Source organism: Lissotriton helveticus, chromosome 1_1 (genome assembly GCF_964261635.1).
Source record: "Lissotriton helveticus chromosome 1_1, aLisHel1.1, whole genome shotgun sequence".
Taxonomy (NCBI): domain Eukaryota; kingdom Metazoa; phylum Chordata; class Amphibia; order Caudata; family Salamandridae; genus Lissotriton; species Lissotriton helveticus.
In genome coordinates, this window is record NC_136057.1 from 218579671 (window position 1) to 218594649 (window position 14979).

General features: G+C 37.3%; 12 non-coding genes across 12 annotated transcripts; all 12 read left to right on the forward strand.

Moving 5' to 3' along the window:
- The first annotated feature begins 48 nt into the window (after positions 1-48).
- TRNAR-UCU (transfer RNA arginine (anticodon UCU)) lies at positions 49-139 on the forward strand. Its single transcript is given in 2 exon segments — positions 49-85; positions 104-139. It is a non-coding gene; the product is annotated as a tRNA-Arg (tRNA).
- Positions 140-1657: 1518 nt separating this feature from the next.
- Positions 1658-1730, forward strand: TRNAK-UUU (transfer RNA lysine (anticodon UUU)). The gene has a single exon. It is a non-coding gene; the product is annotated as a tRNA-Lys (tRNA).
- A 327-nt stretch (positions 1731-2057) lies between these two features.
- TRNAR-UCU (transfer RNA arginine (anticodon UCU)) lies at positions 2058-2148 on the forward strand. The gene is given in 2 exon segments: positions 2058-2094; positions 2113-2148. It is a non-coding gene; the product is annotated as a tRNA-Arg (tRNA).
- A 1920-nt stretch (positions 2149-4068) lies between these two features.
- Positions 4069-4159, forward strand: TRNAR-UCU (transfer RNA arginine (anticodon UCU)). Its single transcript is given in 2 exon segments — positions 4069-4105; positions 4124-4159. It is a non-coding gene; the product is annotated as a tRNA-Arg (tRNA).
- Positions 4160-5678: 1519 nt separating this feature from the next.
- TRNAK-UUU (transfer RNA lysine (anticodon UUU)) lies at positions 5679-5751 on the forward strand. Its single transcript has one exon. It is a non-coding gene; the product is annotated as a tRNA-Lys (tRNA).
- A 327-nt stretch (positions 5752-6078) lies between these two features.
- TRNAR-UCU (transfer RNA arginine (anticodon UCU)) lies at positions 6079-6169 on the forward strand. The gene is given in 2 exon segments: positions 6079-6115; positions 6134-6169. It is a non-coding gene; the product is annotated as a tRNA-Arg (tRNA).
- A 1920-nt stretch (positions 6170-8089) lies between these two features.
- Positions 8090-8180, forward strand: TRNAR-UCU (transfer RNA arginine (anticodon UCU)). The gene is given in 2 exon segments: positions 8090-8126; positions 8145-8180. It is a non-coding gene; the product is annotated as a tRNA-Arg (tRNA).
- Positions 8181-9699: 1519 nt separating this feature from the next.
- Positions 9700-9772, forward strand: TRNAK-UUU (transfer RNA lysine (anticodon UUU)). The gene has a single exon. It is a non-coding gene; the product is annotated as a tRNA-Lys (tRNA).
- A 327-nt stretch (positions 9773-10099) lies between these two features.
- Positions 10100-10190, forward strand: TRNAR-UCU (transfer RNA arginine (anticodon UCU)). Its single transcript is given in 2 exon segments — positions 10100-10136; positions 10155-10190. It is a non-coding gene; the product is annotated as a tRNA-Arg (tRNA).
- Positions 10191-11710: 1520 nt separating this feature from the next.
- TRNAK-UUU (transfer RNA lysine (anticodon UUU)) lies at positions 11711-11783 on the forward strand. The gene has a single exon. It is a non-coding gene; the product is annotated as a tRNA-Lys (tRNA).
- Positions 11784-12110: 327 nt separating this feature from the next.
- Positions 12111-12201, forward strand: TRNAR-UCU (transfer RNA arginine (anticodon UCU)). Its single transcript is given in 2 exon segments — positions 12111-12147; positions 12166-12201. It is a non-coding gene; the product is annotated as a tRNA-Arg (tRNA).
- Positions 12202-14122: 1921 nt separating this feature from the next.
- Positions 14123-14213, forward strand: TRNAR-UCU (transfer RNA arginine (anticodon UCU)). The gene is given in 2 exon segments: positions 14123-14159; positions 14178-14213. It is a non-coding gene; the product is annotated as a tRNA-Arg (tRNA).
- The last annotated feature ends 766 nt before the right edge of the window (positions 14214-14979 follow it).

The window sequence follows — 14979 nt, forward strand, 5'->3', positions numbered from 1 at the left end:
CAACATTATTTCATTTCAGAATATCTCTGCACCTCGTGAGAACGTATTGGCTCTGTGGCGCAATGGATAGCGCATTGGACTTCTAGGTGAATGTAAAAAAGATATTCAAAGGTTGTGGGTTCGAATCCCACCAGAGTCAGTTTTATCCCTATTTATTTCATAACTGTTTTAAAGAGTAATAAACAGTGCATGCATGCTTCTGCTTCACCAAAAAGGGCAGTGAAAGGAAGTCTATTTTAAATAGATACGATTCAAGTTACGCAATCTTTGCAGAAGAGGAAATTGGCAGCTGTACTTATGAAAATGTAATTTACTCAGAAGTAAGATTTTGGGCCCTTCCTTAATTTTACAATGTCAATAAAAACATATGAATTCTAAGTCAGCAAAAAAAATGAGATAGTAGCAATTTCAGGACTTACAATAGGGTTAAATTTACTGAAGAGATTTCAAATGCTTGAAGTACCAATTCATTATTATATTCCGCGTATTCAGTACTTAATACCGGCAACCATCTTAAGAAACGTAGTGATAGTCGGGACACTTCCAAATGTTGATAAGGTCATTTTGTGGAGCGCCCTCTCCGAGCCTGGATAGCTCAGTCGGGAGAGCATCTGACTTTTAATCTGAGGGCCCAGGCTTCAAGTCCCTGTTCAGGCGGCTTGGTTAAAGAAAAAGGTATATCAATTGCATTCTCTTTTCAGGATCCAATGAATGGGGAGTCCTATTAGAGATGTTTCAAAAAAGTCTTAATCGAGTCATTACATACCCATCTGTCTTCTACATTCTTTGACAAGGGTTAAGAAGTCTTACCCAAACTGTATCATGTAGTTTGACATGTTGATTATCTTTTACCCAATTCAATGTTCAAAATGCAAGGTAGTGTCCCATTAACTTGATAAAGTTGGTCAACAGCTGATAGGTCATCTTTTTATTTGTGAATCTCTGATCACCGTGTTGAATCAGGTCGGATCTCTAGTGCAATGGATAGCGGCTTAGAGTCTAGACGAATGTAGCAAAAGCATTCAAAGGCTTTGCGTTCAAACACCAGCTGGGTCAATTTTACCCCTCTTCTTATTTTATAACTAATTGAAACAGTAACAAGCAATGCCTGCTTCTGCATCACCAGAAACATTTACCAAAATGGCAGTGAAAGAAAGTCTACTTAAACAGAGACTGTTTGCTTTGAAAACATTGCATAATCTATGCCCAAGAGGAAATTCCCAAAGATACTGCTGAAAATGTAATTTAGTAGGTAGTAATAGTATTTGGCACTTTATTGATTTCACAATGTCATTTTAGACACATGATTTCTAAGTCAGCCGAAAATGAGATAGTACAAATTTCAGGATTTAAAATGGATTACGTGTGCTGCTGAAATATCAAATGCTTAACACCTTCAATGCTACAGGAGATTTTCCTCCTGTGCTGAATGATCTGTAAATCCATTGTTCATGACGAGCTCAGCTCGTCATAAGCACACGACAAGTGTACTGCACGACGACTGAGCTCGTCATGAGCATGGAAGGGGTTAAAACATCAATTTGTTATTAAACTCTACAAATTTGATTGCTAATATATGTAACCATATTAATACACAGAGTGTAGGTCAGTGTACGTCCACATTTGTTTAGCTGATTTTAAGACAGAGTATAGCAGAGCCTGGATAGCTCAGTCGGTAGAGCATCAGACTTTTAATCTGAGGGTCCAGGGTTCAAGTCCCTGTTCAGGCGGTTGCTTCCTTTAAAGAAAAATTATTTTAATTGGATGCTCTTTTTGTGTTCCCCTGCATGACGAATAAGATATTCCATTACTAAAATTGCAAAAACGTCTTTCATGGAGTTGTGAAATGCACATCTGCCTCATATATCATGTGCCATTTGACTAAACTTAAGTCGTACGTAGATTTACCTAAGGTATCATGTAACTTGAGACGGTGAATATAATTTCCCCAATTCAAAATTCAAAATAAATCCATGGTTATAGTATCAAATGAACTTTATAAAGCTGATCAACATTATTTCATTTCAGAATATCTCTGCACCTCATGAGAGCGTATTGGCTCTGTGGCGCAATGGATAGCGCATTGGACTTCTAGGTGAATGTAAAAAAGATATTCAAAGGTTGTGGGTTCGAATCCCACCAGAGTCAGTTTTATCCCTATTTATTTCATAACTGTTTAAAAGAGTAATAAACAGTGCATGCATGCTTCTGCTTCACCAAAAAGGGCAGTGAAAGGAAGTCTATTTTAAATAGATACGATTCAAGTTACGCAATCTTTGCAGAAGAGGAAATTGGCAGCTGTACTTATGAAAATGTAATTTACTCAGAAGTAAGATTTTGGGCCCTTCCTTAATTTTACAATGTCAATAAAAACATATGAATTCTAAGTCAGCAAAAAAAATTAGATAGTAGCAATTTCAGGACTTACAATAGGGTTAAATTTACTGAAGAGATTTCAAATGCTTGAAGTACCAATTCATTATTATATTCCGCGTATTCAGTACTTAATACCGGCAACCATCTTAAGAAACGTAGTGATAGTCGGGACACTTCCAAATGTTGATAAGGTCATTTTGTGGAGCGCCCTCTCCGAGCCTGGATAGCTCAGTCGGGAGAGCATCTGACTTTTAATCTGAGGGCCCAGGCTTCAAGTCCCTGTTCAGGCGGCTTGGTTAAAGAAAAAGGTATATCAATTGCATACTCTTTTCAGGATCCAATGAATGGGGAGTCCTATTAGAGATGTTTCAAAAAAGTCTTAATCGAGTCATTACATACCCATCTGTCTTCTACATTCTTTGACAAGGGTTAAGAAGTCTTACCCAAACTGTATCATGTAGTTTGACATGTTGATTATCTTTTACCCAATTCAATGTTCAAAATGTAAGGTAGTGTCTGATTAACTTGATAAAGTTGGTCAACAGCTGATAGGTCATCTTTTTATTTGTGAATCTCTGATCACCGTGTTGAATCAGGTCGGATCTCTAGTGCAATGGATAGCGGCTTGGAGTCCTAGACGAATGTAGCAAAAGCATTCAAAGGCTTTGTGTTCAAACACGAGCTGGGTCAATTTTATCCCGCCTCTTATTTTTTAACTAATTGAAACAGTAACAAGCAATGCCTGCGTCTGCATCACCAGAAACATGTACCAAAATGGCAGTGAAAGAAAGTCTACTTAAACAGAGACTGTTTGCTTTGAAAACATTGCATAATCTATGCCCAAGAGGAAATTCCCAAAGATACTGCTGAAAATGTAATTTAGTAGGTAGTAATAGTATTTGGCACTTTATTGATTTCACAATGTCATTTTAGACACATGATTTCTAAGTCAGCCGAAAATGAGATAGTACAAATTTCAGGATTTAAAATGGATTACGTGTGCTGCTGAAATATCAAATGCTTAACACCTTCAATGCTACAGGAGATTTTCCTCCTGTGCTGAATGATCTGTAAATCCATTGTTCATGACGAGCTCAGCTCGTCATAAGCACACGACAAGTGTACTGCACGACGAGCTGAGCTCGTCATGAGCATGGAAGGGGTTAAAACATCAATTTGTTATTAAACTCTACAAATTTGATTGCTAATATATGTAACCATATTAATACACAGAGTGTAGGTCAGTGTACGTCCACATTTGTTTAGCTGATTTTAAGACAGAGTATAGCAGAGCCTGGTTAGCTCAGTCGGTAGAGCATCAGACTTTTAATCTGAGGGTTCAGGGTTCAAGTCCCTGTTCAAGCGGTTGCTTCCTTTAAAGAAAAATTACTCTAATTGGATGCTCTTTTTGTGTTCCCCTGCATGACGAATAAGATATTCCATTACTAAAATTGCAAAAACGTCTTTCATGGAGTTGTGAAATGCACATCTGCCTCATATATCATGTGCCATTTGACTAAACTTAAGTCGTACGTAGATTTACCTAAGGTATCATGTAACTTGAGACGGTGAATATAATTTCCCCAATTCAAAATTCAAAATAAATCCATGGTTATAGTATCAAATGAACTTTATAAAGCTGATCAACATTATTTCATTTCAGAATATCTCTGCACCTCATGAGAGCGTATTGGCTCTGTGGCGCAATGGATAGCGCATTGGACTTCTAGGTGAATGTAAAAAAGATATTCAAAGGTTGTGGGTTCGAATCCCACCAGAGTCAGTTTTATCCCTATTTATTTCATAACTGTTTTAAAGAGTAATAAACAGTGCATGCATGCTTCTGCTTCACCAAAAAGGGCAGTGAAAGGAAGTCTATTTTAAATAGATACTATTCAAGTTACGCAATCTTTGCAGAAGAGGAAATTGGCAGCTGTACTTATGAAAATGTAATTTACTCAGAAGTAAGATTTTGGGCCCTTCCTTAATTTTACAATGTCAATAAAAACATATGAATTCTAAGTCAGCAAAAAAAATGAGATAGTAGCAATTTCAGGACTTACAATAAGGTTAAATTTACTGAAGAGATTTCAAATGCTTGAAGTACCAATTCATTATTATATTCCGCGTATTCAGTACTTAATACCGGCAACCATCTTAAGAAACGTAGTGATAGTCGGGACACTTCCAAATGTTGATAAGGTCATTTTGTGGAGCGCCCTCTCCGAGCCTGGATAGCTCAGTCGGGAGAGCATCTGACTTTTAATCTGAGGGCCCAGGCTTCAAGTCCCTGTTCAGGCGGCTTGGTTAAAGAAAAAGGTATATCAATTGCATTCTCTTTTCAGGATCCAATGAATGGGGAGTCCTATTAGAGATGTTTCAAAAAAGTCTTAATCGAGTCATTACATACCCATCTGTCTTCTACATTCTTTGACAAGGGTTAAGAAGTCTTACCCAAACTGTATCATGTAGTTTGACATGTTGATTATCTTTTACCCAATTCAATGTTCAAAATGTAAGGTAGTGTCTGATTAACTTGATAAAGTTGGTCAACAGCTGATAGGTCATCTTTTTATTTGTGAATCTCTGATCACCGTGTTGAATCAGGTCGGATCTCTAGTGCAATGGATAGCGGCTTGGAGTCCTAGACGAATGTAGCAAAAGCATTCAAAGGCTTTGTGTTCAAACACCAGCTGGGTCAATTTTATCCCTCCTCTTATTTTTTAACTAATTGAAACAGTAACAAGCAATGCCTGCGTCTGCATCACCAGAAACATGTACCAAAATGGCAGTGAAAGAAAGTCTACTTAAACAGAGACTGTTTGCTTTGAAAACATTGCATAATCTATGCCCAAGAGGAAATTCCCAAAGATACTGCTGAAAATGTAATTTAGTAGGTAGTAATAGTATTTGGCACTTTATTGATTTCACAATGTCATTTTAGACACATGATTTCTAAGTCAGCCGAAAATGAGATAGTACAAATTTCAGGATTTAAAATGGATTACGTGTGCTGCTGAAATATCAAATGCTTAACACCTTCAATGCTACAGGAGATTTTCCTCCTGTGCTGAATGATCTGTAAATCCATTGTTCATGACGAGCTCAGCTCGTCATAAGCACACGACAAGTGTACTGCACGACGACTGAGCTCGTCATGAGCATGGAAGGGGTTAAAACATCAATTTGTTATTAAACTCTACAAATTTGATTGCTAATATATGTAACCATATTAATACACAGAGTGTAGGTCAGTGTACGTCCACATTTGTTTAGCTGATTTTAAGACAGAGTATAGCAGAGCCTGGATAGCTCAGTCGGTAGAGCATCAGACTTTTAATCTGAGGGTCCAGGGTTCAAGTCCCTGTTCAGGCGGTTGCTTCCTTTAAAGAAAAATTATTTTAATTGGATGCTCTTTTTGTGTTCCCCTGCATGACGAATAAGATATTCCATTACTAAAATTGCAAAAACGTCTTTCATGGAGTTGTGAAATGCACATCTGCCTCATATATCATGTGCCATTTGACTAAACTTAAGTCGTACGTAGATTTACCTAAGGTATCATGTAACTTGAGACGGTGAATATAATTTCCCCAATTCAAAATTCAAAATAAATCCATGGTTATAGTATCAAATGAACTTTATAAAGCTGATCAACATTATTTCATTTCAGAATATCTCTGCACCTCATGAGAGCGTATTGGCTCTGTGGCGCAATGGATAGCGCATTGGACTTCTAGGTGAATGTAAAAAAGATATTCAAAGGTTGTGGGTTCGAATCCCACCAGAGTCAGTTTTATCCCTATTTATTTCATAACTGTTTAAAAGAGTAATAAACAGTGCATGCATGCTTCTGCTTCACCAAAAAGGGCAGTGAAAGGAAGTCTATTTTAAATAGATACGATTCAAGTTACGCAATCTTTGCAGAAGAGGAAATTGGCAGCTGTACTTATGAAAATGTAATTTACTCAGAAGTAAGATTTTGGGCCCTTCCTTAATTTTACAATGTCAATAAAAACATATGAATTCTAAGTCAGCAAAAAAAATTAGATAGTAGCAATTTCAGGACTTACAATAGGGTTAAATTTACTGAAGAGATTTCAAATGCTTGAAGTACCAATTCATTATTATATTCCGCGTATTCAGTACTTAATACCGGCAACCATCTTAAGAAACGTAGTGATAGTCGGGACACTTCCAAATGTTGATAAGGTCATTTTGTGGAGCGCCCTCTCCGAGCCTGGATAGCTCAGTCGGGAGAGCATCTGACTTTTAATCTGAGGGCCCAGGCTTCAAGTCCCTGTTCAGGCGGCTTGGTTAAAGAAAAAGGTATATCAATTGCATACTCTTTTCAGGATCCAATGAATGGGGAGTCCTATTAGAGATGTTTCAAAAAAGTCTTAATCGAGTCATTACATACCCATCTGTCTTCTACATTCTTTGACAAGGGTTAAGAAGTCTTACCCAAACTGTATCATGTAGTTTGACATGTTGATTATCTTTTACCCAATTCAATGTTCAAAATGTAAGGTAGTGTCTGATTAACTTGATAAAGTTGGTCAACAGCTGATAGGTCATCTTTTTATTTGTGAATCTCTGATCACCGTGTTGAATCAGGTCGGATCTCTAGTGCAATGGATAGCGGCTTGGAGTCCTAGACGAATGTAGCAAAAGCATTCAAAGGCTTTGTGTTCAAACACGAGCTGGGTCAATTTTATCCCGCCTCTTATTTTTTAACTAATTGAAACAGTAACAAGCAATGCCTGCGTCTGCATCACCAGAAACATGTACCAAAATGGCAGTGAAAGAAAGTCTACTTAAACAGAGACTGTTTGCTTTGAAAACATTGCATAATCTATGCCCAAGAGGAAATTCCCAAAGATACTGCTGAAAATGTAATTTAGTAGGTAGTAATAGTATTTGGCACTTTATTGATTTCACAATGTCATTTTAGACACATGATTTCTAAGTCAGCCGAAAATGAGATAGTACAAATTTCAGGATTTAAAATGGATTACGTGTGCTGCTGAAATATCAAATGCTTAACACCTTCAATGCTACAGGAGATTTTCCTCCTGTGCTGAATGATCTGTAAATCCATTGTTCATGACGAGCTCAGCTCGTCATAAGCACACGACAAGTGTACTGCACGACGAGCTGAGCTCGTCATGAGCATGGAAGGGGTTAAAACATCAATTTGTTATTAAACTCTACAAATTTGATTGCTAATATATGTAACCATATTAATACACAGAGTGTAGGTCAGTGTACGTCCACATTTGTTTAGCTGATTTTAAGACAGAGTATAGCAGAGCCTGGTTAGCTCAGTCGGTAGAGCATCAGACTTTTAATCTGAGGGTTCAGGGTTCAAGTCCCTGTTCAAGCGGTTGCTTCCTTTAAAGAAAAATTACTCTAATTGGATGCTCTTTTTGTGTTCCCCTGCATGACGAATAAGATATTCCATTACTAAAATTGCAAAAACGTCTTTCATGGAGTTGTGAAATGCACATCTGCCTCATATATCATGTGCCATTTGACTAAACTTAAGTCGTACGTAGATTTACCTAAGGTATCATGTAACTTGAGACGGTGAATATAATTTCCCCAATTCAAAATTCAAAATAAATCCATGGTTATAGTATCAAATGAACTTTATAAAGCTGATCAACATTATTTCATTTCAGAATATCTCTGCACCTCATGAGAGCGTATTGGCTCTGTGGCGCAATGGATAGCGCATTGGACTTCTAGGTGAATGTAAAAAAGATATTCAAAGGTTGTGGGTTCGAATCCCACCAGAGTCAGTTTTATCCCTATTTATTTCATAACTGTTTTAAAGAGTAATAAACAGTGCATGCATGCTTCTGCTTCACCAAAAAGGGCAGTGAAAGGAAGTCTATTTTAAATAGATACTATTCAAGTTACGCAATCTTTGCAGAAGAGGAAATTGGCAGCTGTACTTATGAAAATGTAATTTACTCAGAAGTAAGATTTTGGGCCCTTCCTTAATTTTACAATGTCAATAAAAACATATGAATTCTAAGTCAGCAAAAAAAATGAGATAGTAGCAATTTCAGGACTTACAATAAGGTTAAATTTACTGAAGAGATTTCAAATGCTTGAAGTACCAATTCATTATTATATTCCGCGTATTCAGTACTTAATACCGGCAACCATCTTAAGAAACGTAGTGATAGTCGGGACACTTCCAAATGTTGATAAGGTCATTTTGTGGAGCGCCCTCTCCGAGCCTGGATAGCTCAGTCGGGAGAGCATCTGACTTTTAATCTGAGGGCCCAGGCTTCAAGTCCCTGTTCAGGCGGCTTGGTTAAAGAAAAAGGTATATCAATTGCATTCTCTTTTCAGGATCCAATGAATGGGGAGTCCTATTAGAGATGTTTCAAAAAAGTCTTAATCGAGTCATTACATACCCATCTGTCTTCTACATTCTTTGACAAGGGTTAAGAAGTCTTACCCAAACTGTATCATGTAGTTTGACATGTTGATTATCTTTTACCCAATTCAATGTTCAAAATGTAAGGTAGTGTCTGATTAACTTGATAAAGTTGGTCAACAGCTGATAGGTCATCTTTTTATTTGTGAATCTCTGATCACCGTGTTGAATCAGGTCGGATCTCTAGTGCAATGGATAGCGGCTTGGAGTCCTAGACGAATGTAGCAAAAGCATTCAAAGGCTTTGTGTTCAAACACCAGCTGGGTCAATTTTATCCCTCCTCTTATTTTTTAACTAATTGAAACAGTAACAAGCAATGCCTGCGTCTGCATCACCAGAAACATGTACCAAAATGGCAGTGAAAGAAAGTCTACTTAAACAGAGACTGTTTGCTTTGAAAACATTGCATAATCTATGCCCAAGAGGAAATTCCCAAAGATACTGCTGAAAATGTAATTTAGTAGGTAGTAATAGTATTTGGCACTTTATTGATTTCACAATGTCATTTTAGACACATGATTTCTAAGTCAGCCGAAAATGAGATAGTACAAATTTCAGGATTTAAAATGGATTACGTGTGCTGCTGAAATATCAAATGCTTAACACCTTCAATGCTACAGGAGATTTTCCTCCTGTGCTGAATGATCTGTAAATCCATTGTTCATGACGAGCTCAGCTCGTCATAAGCACACGACAAGTGTACTGCACGACGACTGAGCTCGTCATGAGCATGGAAGGGGTTAAAACATCAATTTGTTATTAAACTCTACAAATTTGATTGCTAATATATGTAACCATATTAATACACAGAGTGTAGGTCAGTGTACGTCCACATTTGTTTAGCTGATTTTAAGACAGAGTATAGCAGAGCCTGGATAGCTCAGTCGGTAGAGCATCAGACTTTTAATCTGAGGGTCCAGGGTTCAAGTCCCTGTTCAGGCGGTTGCTTCCTTTAAAGAAAAATTACTCTAATTGGATGCTCTTTTTGTGTTCCCCTGCATGACGAATAAGATATTCCATTACTAAAATTGCAAAAACGTCTTTCATGGAGTTGTGAAATGCACATCTGCCTCATATATCATGTGCCATTTGACTAAACTTAAGTCGTACGTAGATTTACCTAAGGTATCATGTAACTTGAGACGGTGAATATAATTTCCCCAATTCAAAATTCAAAATAAATCCATGGTTATAGTATCAAATGAACTTCATGAAGCTGATCAACATTATTTCATTTCAGAATATCTCTGCACCTCGTGAGAGCGTATTGGCTCTGTGGCGCAATGGATAGCGCATTGGACTTCTAGGTGAATGTAAAAAAGATATTCAAAGGTTGTGGGTTCGAATCCCACCAGAGTCAGTTTTATCCCTATTTATTTCATAACTGTTTTAAAGAGTAATAAACAGTGCATGCATGCTTCTGCTTCACCAAAAAGGGCAGTGAAAGGAAGTCTATTTTAAATAGATACGATTCAAGTTACGCAATCTTTGCAGAAGAGGAAATTGGCAGCTGTACTTATGAAAATGTAATTTACTCAGAAGTAAGATTTTGGGCCCTTCCTTAATTTTACAATGTCAATAAAAACATATGAATTCTAAGTCAGCAAAAAAAATGAGATAGTAGCAATTTCAGGACTTACAATAGGGTTAAATTTACTGAAGAGATTTCAAATGCTTGAAGTACCAATTCATTATTATATTCCGCGTATTCAGTACTTAATACCGGCAACCATCTTAAGAAACGTAGTGATAGTCGGGACACTTCCAAATGTTGATAAGGTCATTTTGTGGAGCGCCCTCTCCGAGCCTGGATAGCTCAGTCGGGAGAGCATCTGACTTTTAATCTGAGGGCCCAGGCTTCAAGTCCCTGTTCAGGCGGCTTGGTTAAAGAAAAAGGTATATCAATTGCATTCTCTTTTCAGGATCCAATGAATGGGGAGTCCTATTAGAGATGTTTCAAAAAAGTCTTAATCGAGTCATTACATACCCATCTGTCTTCTACATTCTTTGACAAGGGTTAAGAAGTCTTACCCAAACTGTATCATGTAGTTTGACATGTTGATTATCTTTTACCCAATTCAATGTTCAAAATGCAAGGTAGTGTCCCATTAACTTGATAAAGTTGGTCAACAGCTGATAGGTCATCTTTTTATTTGTGAATCTCTGATCACCGTGTTGAATCAGGTCGGATCTCTAGTGCAATGGATAGCGGCTTAGAGTCCTAGACGAATGTAGCAAAAGCATTCAAAGGCTTTGCGTTCAAACACCAGCTGGGTCAATTTTACCCCTCTTCTTATTTTATAACTAATTGAAACAGTAACAAGCAATGCCTGCGTCTGCATCACCAGAAACATGTACCAAAATGGCAGTGAAAGAAAGTCTACTTAAACAGAGACTGTTTGCTTTGAAAACATTGCATAATCTATGCCCAAGAGGAAATTCCCAAAGATACTGCTGAAAATGTAATTTAGTAGGTAGTAATGGTATTTGGCACTTTATTGATTTCACAATGTCATTTTAGACACATGATTTCTAAGTCAGCCGAAAATGAGATAGTCCAAATTTCAGGATTTAAAATGGATTACGTGTGCTGCTGAAATATCAAATGCTTAACACCTTCAATGCTACAGGAGATTTTCCTCCTGTGCTGAATGATCTGTAAATCCATTGTTCATGACGAGCTCAGCTCGTCATAAGCACACGACAAGTGTACTGCACGACGAGCTGAGCTCGTCATGAGCATGGAAGGGGTTAAAACATCAATTTGTTATTAAACTCTACAAATTTGATTGCTAATGTATGTAACCATATTAATACACAGAGTGTAGGTCAGTGTACGTCCACATTTGTTTAGCTGATTTTAAGACAGAGTATAGCAGAGCCTGGATAGCTCAGTCGGTAGAGCATCAGACTTTTAATCTGAGGGTCCAGGGTTCAAGTCCCTGTTCAGGCGGTTGCTTCCTTTAAAGAAAAATTACTCTAATTGGATGCTCTTTTTGTGTTCCCCTGCATGACGAATAAGATATTCCATTACTAAAATTGCAAAAACGTCTTTCATGGAGTTGTGAAATGCACATCTGCCTCATATATCATGTGCCATTTGACTAAACTTAAGTCGTACGTAGATTTACCTAAGGTATCATGTAACTTGAGACGGTGAATATAATTTCCCCAATTCAAAATTCAAAATAAATCCATGGTTATAGTATAAAATGAACTTTATAAAGCTGATCAACATTATTTCATTTCAGAATATCTCTGCACCTCATGAGAGCGTATTGGCTCTGTGGCGCAATGGATAGCGCATTGGACTTCTAGGTGAATGTAAAAAAGATATTCAAAGGTTGTGGGTTCGAATCCCACCAGAGTCAGTTTTATCCCTATTTATTTCATAACTGTTTAAAAGAGTAATAAACAGTGCATGCATGCTTCTGCTTCACCAAAAAGGGCAGTGAAAGGAAGTCTATTTTAAATAGATACGATTCAAGTTACGCAATCTTTGCAGAAGAGGAAATTGGCAGCTGTACTTATGAAAATGTAATTTACTCAGAAGTAAGATTTTGGGCCCTTCCTTAATTTTACAATGTCAATAAAAACATATGAATTCTAAGTCAGCAAAAAAAAATGAGATAGTAGCAATTTCAGGACTTACAATAGGGTTAAATTAACTGAAGAGATTTCAAATGCTTGAAGTACCAATTCATTATTATATTCCGCGTATTCAGTACTTAATACCGGCAACCATCTTAAGAAACGTAGTGATAGTCGGGACACTTCCAAATGTTGATAAGGTCATTTTGTGGAGCGCCCTTTCCGAGCCTGGATAGCTCAGTCGGGAGAGCATCTGACTTTTAATCTGAGGGCCCAGGCTTCAAGTCCCTGTTCAGGCGGCTTGGTTAAAGAAAAAGGTATATCAATTGCATTCTCTTTTCAGGATCCAATGAATGGGGAGTCCTATTAGAGATGTTTCAAAAAAGTCTTAATCGAGTCATTACATACCCATCTGTCTTCTACATTCTTTGACAAGGGTTAAGAAGTCTTACCCAAACTGTATCATGTAGTTTGACATGTTGATTATCTTTTACCCAATTCAATGTTCAAAATGTAAGGTAGTGTCTGATTAACTTGATAAAGTTGGTCAACAGCTGATAGGTCATCTTTTTATTTGTGAATCTCTGATCACCGTGTTGAATCAGGTCGGATCTCTAGTGCAATGGATAGCGGCTTGGAGTCCTAGACGAATGTAGCAAAAGCATTCAAAGGCTTTGTGTTCAAACACCAGCTGGGTCAATTTTATCCCGCCTCTTATTTTTTAACTAATTGAAACAGTAACAAGCAATGCCTGCGTCTGCATCACCAGAAACATGTACCAAAATGGCAGTGAAAGAAAGTCTACTTAAACAGAGACTGTTTGCTTTGAAAACATTGCATAATCTATGCCCAAGAGGAAATTCCCAAAGATACTGCTGAAAATGTAATTTAGTAGGTAGTAATAGTATTTGGCACTTTATTGATTTCACAATGTCATTTTAGACACATGATTTCTAAGTCAGCCGAAAATGAGATAGTACAAATTTCAGGATTTAAAATGGATTACGTGTGCTGCTGAAATATCAAATGCTTAACACCTTCAATGCTACAGGAGATTTTCCTCCTGTGCTGAATGATCTGTAAATCCATTGTTCATGACGAGCTCAGCTCGTCATAAGCACACGACAAGTGTACTGCACGACGAGCTGAGCTCGTCATGAGCATGGAAGGGGTTAAAACATCAATTTGTTATTAAACTCTACAAATTTGATTGCTAATATATGTAACCATATTAATACACAGAGTGTAGGTCAGTGTACGTCCACATTTGTTTAGCTGATTTTAAGACAGAGTATAGCAGAGCCTGGATAGCTCAGTCGGTAGAGCATCAGACTTTTAATCTGAGGGTCCAGGGTTCAAGTCCCTGTTCAAGCGGTTGCTTCCTTTAAAGAAAAATTACTCTAATTGGATGCTCTTTTTGTGTTCCCCTGCATGACGAATAAGATATTCCATTACTAAAATTGCAAAAACGTCTTTCATGGAGTTGTGAAATGCACATCTGCCTCATATATCATGTGCCATTTGACTAAACTTAAGTCGTACGTAGATTTACCTAAGGTATCATGTAACTTGAGACGGTGAATATAATTTCCCCAATTCAAAATTCAAAATAAATCCATGGTTATAGTATCAAATGAACTTTATAAAGCTGATCAACATTATTTCATTTCAGAATATCTCTGCACCTCATGAGAGCGTATTGGCTCTGTGGCGCAATGGATAGCGCATTGGACTTCTAGGTGAATGTAAAAAAGATATTCAAAGGTTGTGGGTTCGAATCCCACCAGAGTCAGTTTTATCCCTATTTATTTCATAACTGTTTAAAAGAGTAATAAACAGTGCATGCATGCTTCTGCTTCACCAAAAAGGGCAGTGAAAGGAAGTCTATTTTAAATAGATACGATTCAAGTTACGCAATCTTTGCAGAAGAGGAAATTGGCAGCTGTACTTATGAAAATGTAATTTACTCAGAAGTAAGATTTTGGGCCCTTCCTTAATTTTACAATGTCAATAAAAATATATGAATTCTAAGCCAGCAAAAAAAATTAGATAGTAGCAATTTCAGGACTTACAATAGGGTTAAATTTACTGAAGAGATTTCAAATGCTTGAAGTACCAATTCATTATTATATTCCGCGTATTCAGTACTTAATACCGGCAACCATCTTAAGAAACGTAGTGATAGTCGGGACACTTCCAAATGTTGATAAGGTCATTTTGTGGAGCGCCCTCTCCGAGCCTGGATAGCTCAGTCGGGAGAGCATCTGACTTTTAATCTGAGGGCCCAGGCTTCAAGTCCCTGTTCAGGCGGCTTGGTTAAAGAAAAAGGTATATCAATTGCATACTCTTTTCAGGATCCAATGAATGGCGAGTCCTATTAGAGATGTTTAAAAAAAGTCTTAATCGAGTCATTACATACCCATCTGTCTTCTACATTCTTTGACAAGGGTTAAGAAGTCTTACCCAAACTGTATCATGTAGTTTGACATGTTGATTATCTTTTACCTAATTCAATGTTCAAAATGTAAGGTAGTGTCTGATTAACTTGATAAAGTTGG